At 44.9% G+C, this 14,522-nt stretch overlaps 1 protein-coding gene across 4 annotated transcripts in view; it reads left to right on the top strand.

Annotated features, from left to right (window-relative positions):
* Window positions 1-721: 721 nt before the first annotated feature.
* Window positions 722-14,522, top strand: part of LOC141082988 (death-associated protein kinase 2-like) — a 110,794-nt gene continuing 96,993 nt past the window's right edge. For 2 of the 4 annotated variants that reach the window (XM_073567102.1, XM_073567097.1), the window contains exon 1: window positions 722-1,260. The gene's annotated coding sequence lies outside the window, so the exon portion shown is untranslated. The remainder of the gene's footprint in view (window positions 1,261-14,522) is intronic. The other 2 variants (XM_073567096.1, XM_073567100.1) reach the window with 2 other exon arrangements.

Raw genomic sequence — 14,522 nt, 5'->3', positions numbered from 1 at the left:
CTTTTCATGCTTCAGGGTTATTTAGTCCTCCGGCTGTGACGAAGCATCTAGGAACATCGTAGGTACGCTCCACGGCTGCTGCTAGTTGTGTGGTAGGATCAGGGATCTGCAATCTGCATAGTTACCAACCTCTCTGGTTCTCTGTGCCTTAGCTTGTTTTGCTTTTTTTCTCCTCGGTGACCCATTCATAACAATCTACCATCACTTAAAGGGTTTTTTCTCTTGTTCTTTTATCAGGAACACTTTGCTCCTTTGCCTCTCGGCTTCGTGGTGGACACACAGTTTTGATGACTTGACAGTTTCGACACACTCCCATGCAGCAAGCAGAGGCAGAGCAGCAGCAACAGATGAGGACCATGTTCAAAGCAAAGGGCTTATAATGCTTGGGAATCACAGTGGCTCAGTGGTTAGTTCTGTACCCTTGCAGTGCTGGGGTCTTGAGGTCAGATCCCATGCTCTATAGTTATACTGATGACAGTGATGATAATCTAGGCAACAAGCAGGAATATAAAAAAATCTCAATTTTTAATAAGAGGTAAATTGCAGAGTTACTTTGGGAATATCCCTTGACCAGTAAATCCCATTCTGTGCGCTGCTTCCCAGGGGAGTCACTGTTGTGTGTCCTCTCCTCTGCAGGTAATGGATGTGATTCATACATACTGATTATTATTGCAGGGCTGCACCTTTAAGAGCCCAGTCCCTTCCTGGTTGCTGCATACTATCACCATACAGCTTCCCTAGCAAAAACACATTGCATTCAAGTCTGCCTATTACTATCTGTTACAACAGCTTCCTGACCTCCCCCTTCCCCTGCTCTGCAAGGCCCCAGCCTTGGAGACCAAATGTGATCCATTCCTGCTCACAACTTCACCAGCAGATGAGGATCCACAATGCAGGATGCCCTGTGACCTCCATCTGCAGGGGGCAGAGCTCCAGCCTGGGCAAGGTAGGCTCCTCTCTCCCCCTAGGCTAGGCACTGCAGTAATCCTTTCCTGCCTGGATTGCTACCTGCCCCCCCTGGGAGTCCCAGACCCCCCCAAATCCCGTGCCATTGGGTTAGCACAATAGCCAAACAGGAGCTCCATTCCCCCCTCCCCACCCTGACTCCTCATTTGGAGGCTGGAATATGAAAAGTTTCACCCAACAGATTAGCTGCAGGCAGTTTGGCTTCAGACCTGAGCGAAAACTGCAGAGAATAAGAGCAGAAGAGGGGCCATTATCTGGAGCCCCCAACAGTGCTGAGGAGCTGGCAGTCTGCTGGTAAGTGCCCCCTTCCCCTTTATACTGTCCCCTGCTTTCTGGATACATTTGTCTTCTGTTTGTTTTGTAACATTCTAGAATGTTTGTTTTTGGAATGTTACACTGTAACAACCTGGAGGCAAAACAATTAACTGTTTCCTGCACTGGCAGTTGTGTTCCCCAACAAAAAAAGTTGGGGCTCCATGATTTATGCTTTCAGGAAGCTGAGCACCATTAGGCATTGCATTTTTTCTTTATTTGCACTTTTTCAAGAATTGCTGAAAAAATGCTTTTTTTTTATAATTGTGATAAAAAAAGCAAAGTTAGAATGCAGCTGAACAGTGCTGGATATGGAAGCACTTTTAGCATTGAGCTGTATAGTCTATGAGATCTATGTTATATGTCAGCCTCAACATTGCAATCGAAAAGTTTTGCCAGAGAGCGAATTGGAAAGTAATTCTCCGTTGTACTGATGAGTTATTCGGTAACGTGGTGCATATATGAATGGGGTGGGTTTACTGATACGATATGGGGGTTATTATGTCTAAAATTGCTGATCTCATGTAAAGAGTGACGTGTACTGTGAAGAAATACAATTTCCAGCTCCAGCAATCCAAATGGGTCATTCTGGCTTTAGGAGAATTGCAGGATAACATATATGACATATATATCTATCTCTATATGTATGTGTTTGTGTGTATGTATATAATATATATGTGTGTATATGTATACATATGAATATATAAACACAAACAAAAAACATACACGCACACACCATACCATATATACACACACTCAGCTGTGTTAATAAGTGTTTGCCCGCTTCCTGATTTCCTATTCTTTTGCATGTTTGTCACACTTAAATGTTTCAGATCCCCAAACAAATGTAAATATTAGACAAAGGTAACACAAGTGATAAAAAATGCAGTTTATAAATTAAGGTCTTTATTAGTAAGGGAAAAGGAAATCCAAACCTACAGGACCCTGTGTGAAAAAGTGATAGCCTCTAAACCTAATAACTGGTTGGCAACCCTTAGCAGCAACAACTGAAATCAAGCATTTGTGATAACTGGCAATAAGTCTTTTACAATGCCCTGGAGGAGTTTTCCCCAACTCATTGTGACAACACAGCATTTAATCTTAATTATCCAGACATAAATTCAGTAATCCAAGAGGCATAGACTGTTATCTCTGTGTCGACTTTTGAATTTATGCGTTTGTTCTTCAGTGGGTCAAGAACCACACACTGTTGTCATATGAGTCTGAAAATGTTGATTTTTGATATTTTGAAATGGCTGATGTTTGCCTCTTATATCAGCTCATAGAGCTTATTGTCTGCTATCTTTGCAAGAGAGTGATGCAGGGTGATTGAACAATGGATGTTTGCTTAATATGTTCAATGACTGTTGCGTGGATCCTGTGGCTTGTTGACTTGCAAAACTGAGGAGGAAAAACTATGATTAAATAATCAAACAATGCAAGTTAATCTCATCACCACCTTCCCTTGACTTGAGCCCTATGGATAAGTATGGGAAAGCCAGGAATGCTACTCACCAGTCACCTGGCTCAATGGAGATGTTCGGAGAAGCCAGGTTGTGATTCTCTGGTCACCTGACCTTGTATCTCAATCGGCTGTCAGCTTCCTAAGCTTGCTATTACCTCCTCTTCATGTGTGTCACAGGTGGAGTAACCCTGGAAGCTCTAAAATCATAGTTGCTCTTATCCCAGTGAGTCAGCAGAAGGGTGAGACTCTGTAATGTGCACCATATTGGGGTACTTCGCTGGGACTGTTCTATGTGTTATTTGCCTGTTTTGTGGTTCAATAAAGTATTGCCACACTGTTTTACCCTCACCCTGTCTTGTCTGAGTAGTATTACGCCGATGGTAAAAGGAGAGCGGGCGTTCGGTGGGATGATTCCTAGTCCATCAATTTTTGGCTAGCGGACTAGAGCACCCGCTGACTCCCCATGTCTGCAAATTCATTTTTGCAGAATTGTTTTAATTTGGCCACATTGGAAAGTTTCCGAGCATGAACTGCCTTTTTAAGGTCATGCCACAGCATCTCAATTGGATTAAGGACTTTGACTAGACAATTTTAAAAGTCTTAATTTTTCTTTTCCTTTAAGCCATTCAGAGGTGGATTTGCTGGTGTGCTTTGGATCATTGTCCTGCTGCATAACCCAAGTGCGCTTCAATTTGATGTCACAAACAGCTGGCGGACATTCTCCTTCTTCAGGATTTTTTGGTAGACAGCAGTATTCATGATTTCATTTACCACAGCAAGTCTTCCAGGTCCTGAAGCAGCAAAAAAGCCTCAGACCACCACCATATTTTACTGTTGGTATGATGTTCCTTTTCTAAAATGCTGTGTTACTTCTATGCCAGATAGGTCTGGGACAGACCTTCCAAAAAGATGAACTTTTGTCTCGTCAGTCCACAGAGTATTCTCCCAAAAGTCTTGGGGTTCATCAAGATATTTTCTGGCAAAACTGAGACAAGCTTTTTTGTTCTAATTGCTCAGCAGTGGTCTTCGTCTTGGAACTCTGCCATGCAGGCCATTCTTGCCCAGTCTCTTATGATGGAGTCATGAACACTGACCTTAACTGAGACAAGTGAGGCCTACAGTTCTTTTGATGTTGTTGTGGGGTCTCTTGTGACCTCTTGGATTGTGGATAATGGCTCTCACTGTGGTTCGCTGGAGTCCCAAAGCTTGAGAAATGGCTTTACAACTAGACTGATAGATCTCCATTACCATACTTTGTAAATCAGTGTTGCACCTAATTTTGCCACAAAAACGTATTGACTCAAGTATAAGCCGGGTATGCAATGTTCCCTTATCCCTATCTTGGTATGCACGGCCTCCTCATCCCCATCCTGGTCTACATGGTTCCTCATCCCTATCCTGTTATGTAAGATTCCTCATCCCTATCTTGGTATGCACGGCCACCTCATCATTATGATGGTACGCACGGCCCCCTCATCCCTATCCTGGTCTGCATGGTTCCTCATCCCCATCCTGTTATACATGGTTCCTCATCTCTGTCCTGGACTCCAATGAAGGAGTAGAACCATCTCGAGGAGGATCACAAGGAAATGGACAGCACGTGACTTAAATATGAGTGTCTGAGCAAAGAGTTTGAATACTTATGACCATGTGATATTTCAGTTTTTCTTTTTTTAATAAATTTGCAAAAATTTCTACATTTTTGTTTTTTTTTCTGTCAAGATGGGATGCAGAGTGTACATTAATGAGAAAAAAAATGAACTTTTTTGAATTTAACAAATGGCTACAATGAAACAAAGTGACATATTTAAAGGGGTCTGAATACTTTCCGTACACACTGTGTATTAATGGTGGGGTGCATATCTGTATTTGAGGGGAGACACATGTATGTATACAGTGTATATGACCTTGTTATTTTCAGGGCTGCGACGATTATCGTGACAAGACGAGTCGTGACTGGGACGTTACAAAGCTAGAGAAGTACTTTAAAAATGTACTTCTCCAGCTTTGGGATATTGTAATTTCAGCCTGTGTCCACTGGGGGCGCTATAATGAACTGATAGGGAATTGCTTATTAAGTGATTTAAAATGGCAGCAGCTGCACAGATGTCTAACGTTCAGTTCTGCCATACGAAAGTGTCTGCGGACATTATCTGTGTGGTTTCTGATGACATCCCGGGTAGTCGTCTGATTATTACAGACCTGTGTACCATCTTATTAATTGGTTTCTGATTAAATTGTAACGTGTATTTATATTAATGTGGAAATTAGATTGCTAGCTCCAGGGCTGGCGATAATCTGTGTAATGCTTAAGTTAATCTCTATCTTTTATTGTCTCATTAATTAATGGGGTCCTCCGGGGAACACACCACTGCTCTTGCTTGCTCTGACATCATATATACTAAAAAAAAATGTACCACGGCGCTGATAGCAATTGTAAGAGTGCTTTATTTAAAGGGGAACTACAGCATAAATCCATGAGATCCCCTGCTCCAAGAACTGCAGCGCTGGGGTGAGGGGGCGCACGGTCATAATCTTGTCACTGCGCAACCGGAAGTGTTGGGATCTCTCTAGATGTGAGGAGAACATATTGAATTCTGCTCACCAGAAAATGACTCCTTAAGGAATTATTGGGATCAGGAACTAATTTGGGGAATTTCTGGGCAGGGTTTCCTCCACATTTACACTCTGCAGATGTAGGAGCTGCGCGGAGACGAAAAGGTTAGTTGGATCTTCCATTCTGATTAATGTAGCATGAATGATTCCTGCCAGGTTCCTACTAAAGTCCATTTATCCCACTCCACGCCCTGAGGACTATCCGAGGAATGCGCTGAAGACCAGAAATGCTTATATTTCACATTCTGGAACATTGGAGGGTGCGGGCTGCCGTCTTCAGAGGCCCATTGTTAGGACATTTGGCAATTGCAGGCTACAAATGGAGGTTATATTGGACTTGTTGACAGAGTGGGCTGGAGGCGGACAGAATGTAGACTAACTTGTTTACTGGCAGTCCAGGTTGAGAAATAGATGGACTTCCAACATCGTAACTTGTCTATAGATTAATATTTTCCAGATGTTTTTATCTGTATGTGTAGAAGATGGGGCTTTATCATCCAGCTGCTCTCCACGGACTGGTTCCAGTGGAGAAGGGGTCAAAGTGAGATAGTAGGGCCTTGGCGATGGCACATGAGATTATAGGGCCATGCCAATGGCACCCGATATCGCAGGGCCCTTCCCATAGCACCCGAGATCGCAAGGCCATGCTAATGGCACCTGAGATCGCAAAGTCCTGTTTCCTCCTTATGCCTTAATAATTAATCCATGTGGAATACCAATTTAAATTTAAACAGTGTATAGCATCAATGTTACATATCAGGGAGGATCATGTTAATATTTCACATGCCAATATGAAGTATAAAAGGGGTTGTCCAGAATTATAAAAACATGTCTGCCTTCTCCCAAACACAGAACCATCTCTGCCTATGGATTGCGTCTGGTGTTGCAGCACAGCTGAAGTTAATTTTGCCGAGATGCAGCAACACACTCATCCAGCAGGGTGCTGATTTTGGAAGTAGGCATCCATGTCTTTCTAATCTTTTGATTTACCTATCGACGTATTTTTAGTTATTGGTGATGAATATTTTGAACTAGAAGGAAAGGTCGATCTGTGGTCATGTGTATGTATGTGGGCTATTCTGTCTGTAAAAGTAATCTTTGAAGAGAACTGGAGCCTGGCAGTATGCATCATTGAAAAGGCAAAGTCTATGTGTTTCTTGGCTAAGTGGCTGCGGACCACTTCCACTGCATCTCTTATGTAGGCTGAAGCTTCATCACTCCCTCTTGTAAGTGTGGCCAAAGAATGAAACTGAACTAAGCCTACAATGTGTCTAACAATGTTTGTAAGTTGCAATACTGTAAGTTATGATGTGATGCCAATGGTGACAATCTCTGTATAACACTGCAGAATATGTTACTACTATATAAACAACAAGAAACAGTAATAATGGCCAAGCGTCTGTGCCAGTGTACTGTAATAGCCAAGCGTCTGCGCCAGTGGATGGTATCAGCCAGGTGTCTGTGCAAGTGTACAGTATCGACCAAGCGTCTGTGCCAGTGGACCATATCGGCCAAGCGTCTGTGCCAGTGGACCTTATCGGCCAAGCGTCTGTGCCAGTGGACCTTATCGGCCAAGCGTCTGTGCCAGTGTACTGTATCGGCCAAGTATCTGTGCCAGTGGACTCTATTCTCAGTGTCGGTTCTAGTTGGAAAAAATCTTTGTGGTGTTCTTCCCATCATTCGATTACCAGGTTGTATTTGGGAGGTGAAGACTTTCTGATAGCCATGGGCATGATATTTATAAGGTCCTCTCCAACCTCCTAACTTGGTTGTGCCATCTTTCTTCATCTGCGGCTTTTTCTCCAGGGCTAGCATCCCTTAGGGGGGAGGATCCTGCTGCAGAAATAGCATTGTCAGGAATGTCACCTTTTGCCATCTTCACCTTATTAAACAGGTCTTCAAAGAGAAAAGAGCCTATTAGGAGGCTCCTCAGGGAGTGGAGAGACTGGATACAGCCTGAGGGATTTTGCGCTTTCATGATAAGGAAGGACCTTGGCAGATGACATACAGGATCATAAAGTTTCCTACTACAATATGACTGAAGAGTAAAGGAAGTAATCCGAGTACAGAGAACAATACTTTACAAGAAGTGAGTTTTCGCTTTGGCCATTTGTACCCATATTGATTTTTACTCTCCCACAAAGCCTTTTAACGATTTCCTGCACAGTCAGAGAATACAGTATTTCGGCCAGTGCAGCACAAGATCAGATATTGTGCAGACCACAGACTGCATGTTACGGCCTTTTCCTTCCTTCCTTAAGCTGATATATCAGAATTTACTTACATTCGCACTAGGACTAGATGTTGCACATTTGGGCTATATCATGAATCCAAAGGGAGTTTGTAGCTATATTCCGCGCTGCCGCTTTAGACAAATTCCAGGAGAATGCTGTATGATTGCAGTGGTTTTATTCTACGCGTTTCAGGGGTCTCATGCCCCCTTCATCAGGAAATACCACAAATACATACAGGTATCACAGACATAAATAGGTTTGAAAGGATGCTGGATTTCAAAAAAATGAGTGCCAACAAGTCAGATGATGCAGTGTCAAAGTTCAATGACACCACATGATTAACAGTTAACCTAAGATATATTACAAAAGAATACGTATTTTAAAAGATTTTTTGATTACATTTTCGTTTACAAAACAGATAATAAAGTCAAATTTACGATTTAAACAAAAAAAAAAAAAAAAGGGGAAGGGGAGAGTTTATTCCTGTTTAGAGGTGGATACCTTACAAGTGAACTATCGTATGGAAACAGCAAACCGCTTTTTTTCATTGAAAGCATTGCAATCTTTATACAAAAAGGGGAAAAAAGTAAAAACATAATTTTAATTCTTTACCAATAAAAAATATATAATTTTTAATAATTTTAATAATAATTTTTATTGGCTTTGACCTGCACACCTGGGGTTAATTATTGTGGCCTCTCTTTGGTTCAGGCAGAGCTCTTTATTGCCCTGAGATACTCCAATCCCTGTCAGTTATACTTTTGCCTTTGGCCGAGTGTGCTGACCCCTGTGTGCCTGTTCGTTGTCTTATAGCTTTCTTATATGGTTCTGATCCGGTTCTGTCCCCCATTGTGAGTTTGCCTGTTGATTCTGTACTGTATATCTGCTTCGCTGGTTTCTGACTTCTTGGCTACATCTTGACTATCCATTCTGTCTTGCCCTTTGGTAATTGTCGTGCTATCTCGTGCTTTGACCCCAGCCTGATCTGGTTTATTCCCCTGTCTATGCCAATTAGTAACTTTGTTCCATAGTTACCATTCTAGGAGTTTTCCTGCAGCTCCTAGCTCTCGGGAGTTTATGCCTCGCCCCTAGCAGTCACATGCTTCAGGTCCTGCTGTTCTGAAGTACGCACCTTCTCTGCTGCTGCCCGCTCCACAGGTATCTCTGAGCACAGGTTGTCTTACTCAGGACACGCGCACAGGCTCAGTGAGCAAGTGCAGTGCGGTGTTCTTGACATTTATAACTGACCGTGAACTTTTTTTTTTCTCTCCTCACTTCTGCAGCATGGACCCAATGCATGCCTTATCTGAGCAGGTGAAATGCTTGACTCAGTCGCTGCAGAAGCTAAGTTTGGAACACCAAGCTCTGGCCCAGTCCCAACGGCAGGTTGCGGACTCGGTTCAGGGGGTGCTTTCCGCAGGGCTTTCAGCAGGTAGGGAATAGAGATGTCATTTTAGTCCCACCCGAATCCCCGGTTAAGTTACCAGATACGTTTGCTGGTGACAAAAATGCATTTAGCGCGTTTAAAGAGGGCTGTTAGCTCTTTTTCTCCTTGAGACCCAGCTCCTCTGGGAATGAGAAACAGAGGGTGGGGGTAGTTATGTCCCTCCTTAGGGGGTCCCCACAAGCCTGGGCATTTTCTCTTTCCTCTTCTGCCCCAGAGAGAATGTCTGTGGATGCGTTTTTTGAGGCCTTAGGACTTATTTACGATGAGCCAGATAGAGTGCGTTTGGCTGAGGACAAGGTTATGAGTGTCTGTCAGGGGAAGCACTCTGCCGAGTGGTTCTGTTTTGAATTTAGGCGTTGGGCAGCTGAGGTTTCTTGGAGTGATGCCGCCCTTCGGGGGCTGTTCCGTAGAGGCCTGTGTGAACGTCTGAAGGATGCCCTGGCACTCCATCCTCCACCTGACTCCCTGGAGGCTGCCATGACCCAAGCGGTACGCATGGATCGCAGACTGCGGGCAAGAGGTGTTATGCAACTTGAAACATCATTATTCTCCAGTGGAGTTGAGACCCGGACTCCTCCGGTGGCTATGGAGGTGAGCGCTGTCACCTTTGATGAGAAGGAAAGAAGACGCCGCCAGGAAAAGCAGTTGTGCTTCTATTGTGGGGAATCTGGACATTGGAAGAAGGACTGCCCCTCCTGTCCGTCATCCTCCAAGGTGGCGGGAAACGACTAGGTCTGGGTAGTAGTCGAGGAGGCTACCCAGACCTTCAGGTGCCTTTTTCCTCACTTGCAAAAATTGTGCTTCGGGTGGAACTGGAACTTGGTGATGGTCCTGTTCAGACTACCGTCTTTGTTGACTGTGGCTCTGATGTTAACCTGATTGATGCCCGGATTATGACTCTTAATAAAATAGGGACAGTCAGGCTTCAGGATCCTGTTAAACTTGTGGCAATTAACTCGTCCTCTCTTACCCGGAACGGTATCTGTTTCAGGTCTGAACTTTTTTCTCTGTAAGTGGGTTCCACTTATGTGGAAAAATTAACTTGTCTTGTGTTAGATAACTTGCCTGCAGGACTGGTACTGGGGATGCCATGGCTACAACGCCATAATCCTACCATTGATTGGGTGATGGGGGAGTGTTATGAATGGGTCACCGAGGAGGAAAAAAACCTAATCACGCTAAGCCCAGAAAAACGAGAGAGGTTAGTAACTATGCAGATTGCAGATCCCTGATCCTACCACACAACTAGCAGCAGCCGTGGAGCATGCCTACGATGAAAGTGCTGGAGATCGCAGACTGGGTTCAGCCTCATGATCTCAAGGGGCTCCAGCGCTTCTTGGGATTTGCAAACTATTACCGGAGATTCATTAAAGGTTTCTCTCAAGTGGTTAAACCACTCACAGATCTTACCCAGAAGGGGGCTGATGTAAAAAATTGGTCGGAACTCGCTAAGGAGTCCTTCTCAGCTCTTAAGAAATGTTTCATGTCTGCCCCGGTGTTGGTCCAGCCAGACCCATCCAAACCATTTATTGTTGAGGTGGATGCTTCTGAAGTAGGGGTGGGGGCAGTGTTGTCCCAAGGTCCGGCCACCCTTACTAATCTCAAACCCTGTGTCTTCTTCTCCAAGAAGTTCTTATCCGCCGAGAGAAATTATGATGGAGGCAATAAAGAACTTTTAGTGGTCAAGCTGGCATTCGAAGAATGGCGGCACTTTTTGGAAGGGGCGGCTCACCCTATCACTGTTATCACGGATCACAAAAATTTGGCATACCTTGAATCTGCTAAGAGGCTTATTCCTAGACAAGCCCGTTGGTCACTTTTTTTTCACGCTTTCAATTCTCCATTACTTTTCGACCAGGGTCCAAAAATGTTAAAGCGGATGCCCTGTCCAGAAGTTTTGACCCGGTGTCTCCCCCCGAGCCGCCGTCCTCCATTCTTCCCCCAGGGGTGGTAGTGGCAGGGGTCTCATCATAGTTGGAACAAGAAATTTTGAGGGCTCAGTTCCTAGCTCCGACGACCAGGCCAGGGGATAAATTGTTTGTTTCCGGATTTATTGCGGCCAAGACTTCTGCAGGAGTTTCATGAGTCTAGGCTGAGTGCTCATCCCGGTATCACGGCCACTAGAGAGGCAGTAGCCAGGATTTTTTGGTGGCCTTCACTGAGGTCCGATGTCAAGAAATTCTTTACTGCTTGTGGAGTTTGTGCCCGTTCCAAAAGCTTGCATAACCGGCCGGCTGGGGAACTCATACCTTTACCGGTTCCTGATAGGCCATGGACTCATCTCTCCATGGATTTTATTACCAGTCTTCCACCTTCCAGGGGCAATACCGTGATGTGGGTGGTGGTGGATAGGTTTTCAAAACAGGCCCATTTCATTCCCTTGGCAGCACTACCCTCAGCAAAAACATTGTCAAGGTTGTTCGTGCAGCATGTGGTCCGATTGCATGGGGTACCCCTGAATGTGGTGTCTCACAGAAGTGTGCAGTTTGTGGCCAAATTTTGGAGGGCATTCTGTATGAAATTGGGCATCTCACTCTCCTTCTCGTCGGCATATCACCCGGAGAGTAATGATCAGACGGAACGCACCAATCAATCCCTGGAACAAATTCTCAGGTGTCTGACCTCCACCAGACAGGAGGATTGGTGTGATGCGTTACCGTTGGCGGAATTCGCTTTTAACAACCGGGTGAGTCAGTCCACCAACATGTCCCCATTCCTAATCAATTATGGGTTTAATCCTCATTTTGGGGAGTTTTCACGGGTGGATTCCGGTTGTCCAGGGGCAGAGGGGTCCGTCCAACGGTTAAAAAACCTCTGGGCTGATGTCCAGCGTAATATGTCTCGGGCCCAGGGGAGGTACAAATATTTTGCTGACAAAAAGAGGGCCCCGGGACACATATTTCAGGTGAGGGAGAAGGTTTGGCTTTCCACACGTAACATCAACCTGAAGGTACCGTCAGCTAAATTGGGACCAAAGTTCATTGGTCCGTACGAGATTGTGGAGATAGACAACCCGGTGGCATAAAGGTTGCGTCTCCCCGCCTCCTTAAATATATCCAATGTGTTCCATAAATCTCTGTTGAAACGCGTGGGGTCTGTCAAGGAGGACTCCAAGTCTGTTGTTCCTCCAGTGTTGGTGGAGGGTCACTTGGAGTATGAGGTTGGACATATTGTGGACTCTCGGCGGGTGCGCCGCTCTTTGCAGTACCTGGTCCACTGGAAGGGATATGGACCGGAGGATCGCTCATGGGTCCCTGCTCTCTCTGTACATGCAGATCGCCTGGTTCGGGCTTTCCATGCCAAGTACCCGGGGAAGCCTGGGGGTCCAGAGGCCCCCTGTTGAGAGGGGGGTACTGTCATGATCCCAGTGCAGGTTTTGACCTGCACGTCAGGGGTTAATGTCTTGAGGTCAGTGCAGGCTTTGACCTGCACACCTGGGGTTAATTATTGTGGTTCTGATCCGGTTCTGTCCCCCGTTGTGAGTTTGCCTGTTGATTCTGTACTGTATATCTGCTTCGCTGGTTTCTGACTTCTTGGCTACGTCTTGACTATCCGTTCTGTCTTGCCCTTTGGTAATTGACATGCTATCTCGTGCTTTGACCCCGGCCTGATCTTGTTTATTTCCCTGTCTATGCCAATTAGTAACTTTGCTCCGTAGTTACCATTCTAGGAGTTTTCCTGCAGCTCTTAGCTCTCGGGAGTTTAGGCCACGCCCACAGCAGTCACATGCTTCAGATCCTGTGGGTCTGAAGTACGCACCTTCTCTGCTGCTGCCTGCTCCACAGGTATCTCTGAGCACAGGTTGTCTTACTCAGGACATGAGCACAGTCTCAGTGAGAAAGTGCAGTGCGGTGTTCTTGACAGAAACCTTCATTTGCTCTTACAGAGGTCAGACATTTCCTGTAGTTCTTGACCAAGTTTGCACACACTGCACCAGGGATTTTGGCTGCCTCCTATATACAGATCTCCAGATATTTCAGGTTTTGGGGTTGTCACTGGGCAACATTGAGTTTCAGCTCCCACCAAAGATTTTCTATTTGGTTCAGATTTGGAGACTGGCTAGGACACTAGCCACTCCTTAGTTGACCTGGCTGTGTGTTTCTGGTTATTGTCATGCTGGAAGTCCCAGCCACGACTCTTATTCAATGCTCTTACTGATGGAAGGAGGCCAAAGTCTTGCGATACATGGCCCCATCCATCCTCCATTCAATACAGTGCAGTCATCCTGTCCCCTTTGCAGAAAAGTGTCCTCAAAGTATGATTATTTCCCCCACCATGCTTCATGGTTGGGACAATGTTCCTTGTACTCAGGGTTGGACTGGCCCACCAGAGAAGCGGAGAATCCTCCGGTGGGCCCTGGCATCTCCTTCAGGAGAGTTCATAGTGCAAAGCTTGCAGTTGCTAAGGGGCTCTTCAGTGGGGGATGAAGGTGGGCCTTCAGAATCAAATTCTCTGGTGGGCCTAATGTTCTTCAGTCTGGCACTGCTTGTACTCATCCTTCTTCCTCAAAAAACGATGCGTGAAATTGATACCAAAAAGTTCTATTTTGGTCTCATCTGACCACATGATCTTCTCCCATGCTTCCTCCCCTGGATAATCCAGATGGTAATTGGTGAGCTTCAAACGGGCCTGGACATGTGCTGGTGTTAGCAGTGGGACCTTGTTTGCCCTGCAGGATTTTAATCCACGATGGCGTAGTGTGTTACTAATGGTAATGTTTGAGACTGTGGTCCCAGCTCTCTTCAGGTCATTGACCCAGTCTCCCCATGTAGTTCTGGGCTGATTCCTGACCTTTCTCAGAATCATCCTTGCACCACGAGGCGAGATCTCGCATGGAACCCCAGACTGAGGAAGATTAAGTCATCTTGTGTTTCTTCCATTTCCTAATAATTGTGCCAACAGTTTACTTCTCACGAAGCTGCTTGCCTATTTTCCTGTAGCACACCCCAGCCTTGTGCAGGTCTCCAATTTTGTCCCTGATGTCATTAGACAGCTCTTTGGTCTTGGCCATGGTGGAGAGGTTGGAGTGTGATTGAATGTGTGGACAGGTGTCTTTTATACAGATAATGAGGTCAAACAGGTGCAATAAATACAGGTAATGAGTGCAGAGTAGGAGGCTTCTTAAAGAAAAAATAACAGGTCTGTGAGAGCCAGAATTCTTGCTGGTTGGTCATGATCAAATACTTATTTCATGTAATAAAACACAATTTAATTATGTAAAGATCATACAATGTGATTTTCTGTTTTTTTATTTTTAGATTCTGTCTCTCATAGTTGAAGTGTACCTGTGATAAAAATTACAGACTTTACCATTCTTTGTAGGCGGGAACACTTGTAAAATCGGCAGTGTATCAAATATCAAATATTTATTTTCTCCACTATAGTTTTATGGGACAATATTTAGTACAACTTGTCATTTTTTTAATTTTAGACTGAGTCCAGTGGGCGGTCTTACTTAGTGACAACCCACCCACTGGACTCC

This window comes from Dendrobates tinctorius, unplaced genomic scaffold, assembly GCF_039654945.1.
Source record: "Dendrobates tinctorius isolate UK_male_01 unplaced genomic scaffold, ASM3965494v1 ptg000019l, whole genome shotgun sequence".
Lineage (NCBI taxonomy): Eukaryota > Metazoa > Chordata > Amphibia > Anura > Dendrobatidae > Dendrobates > Dendrobates tinctorius.
Note: the sequence above shows the minus strand (reverse complement) of the source record. Positions and strands in the feature narration are given on the sequence as shown.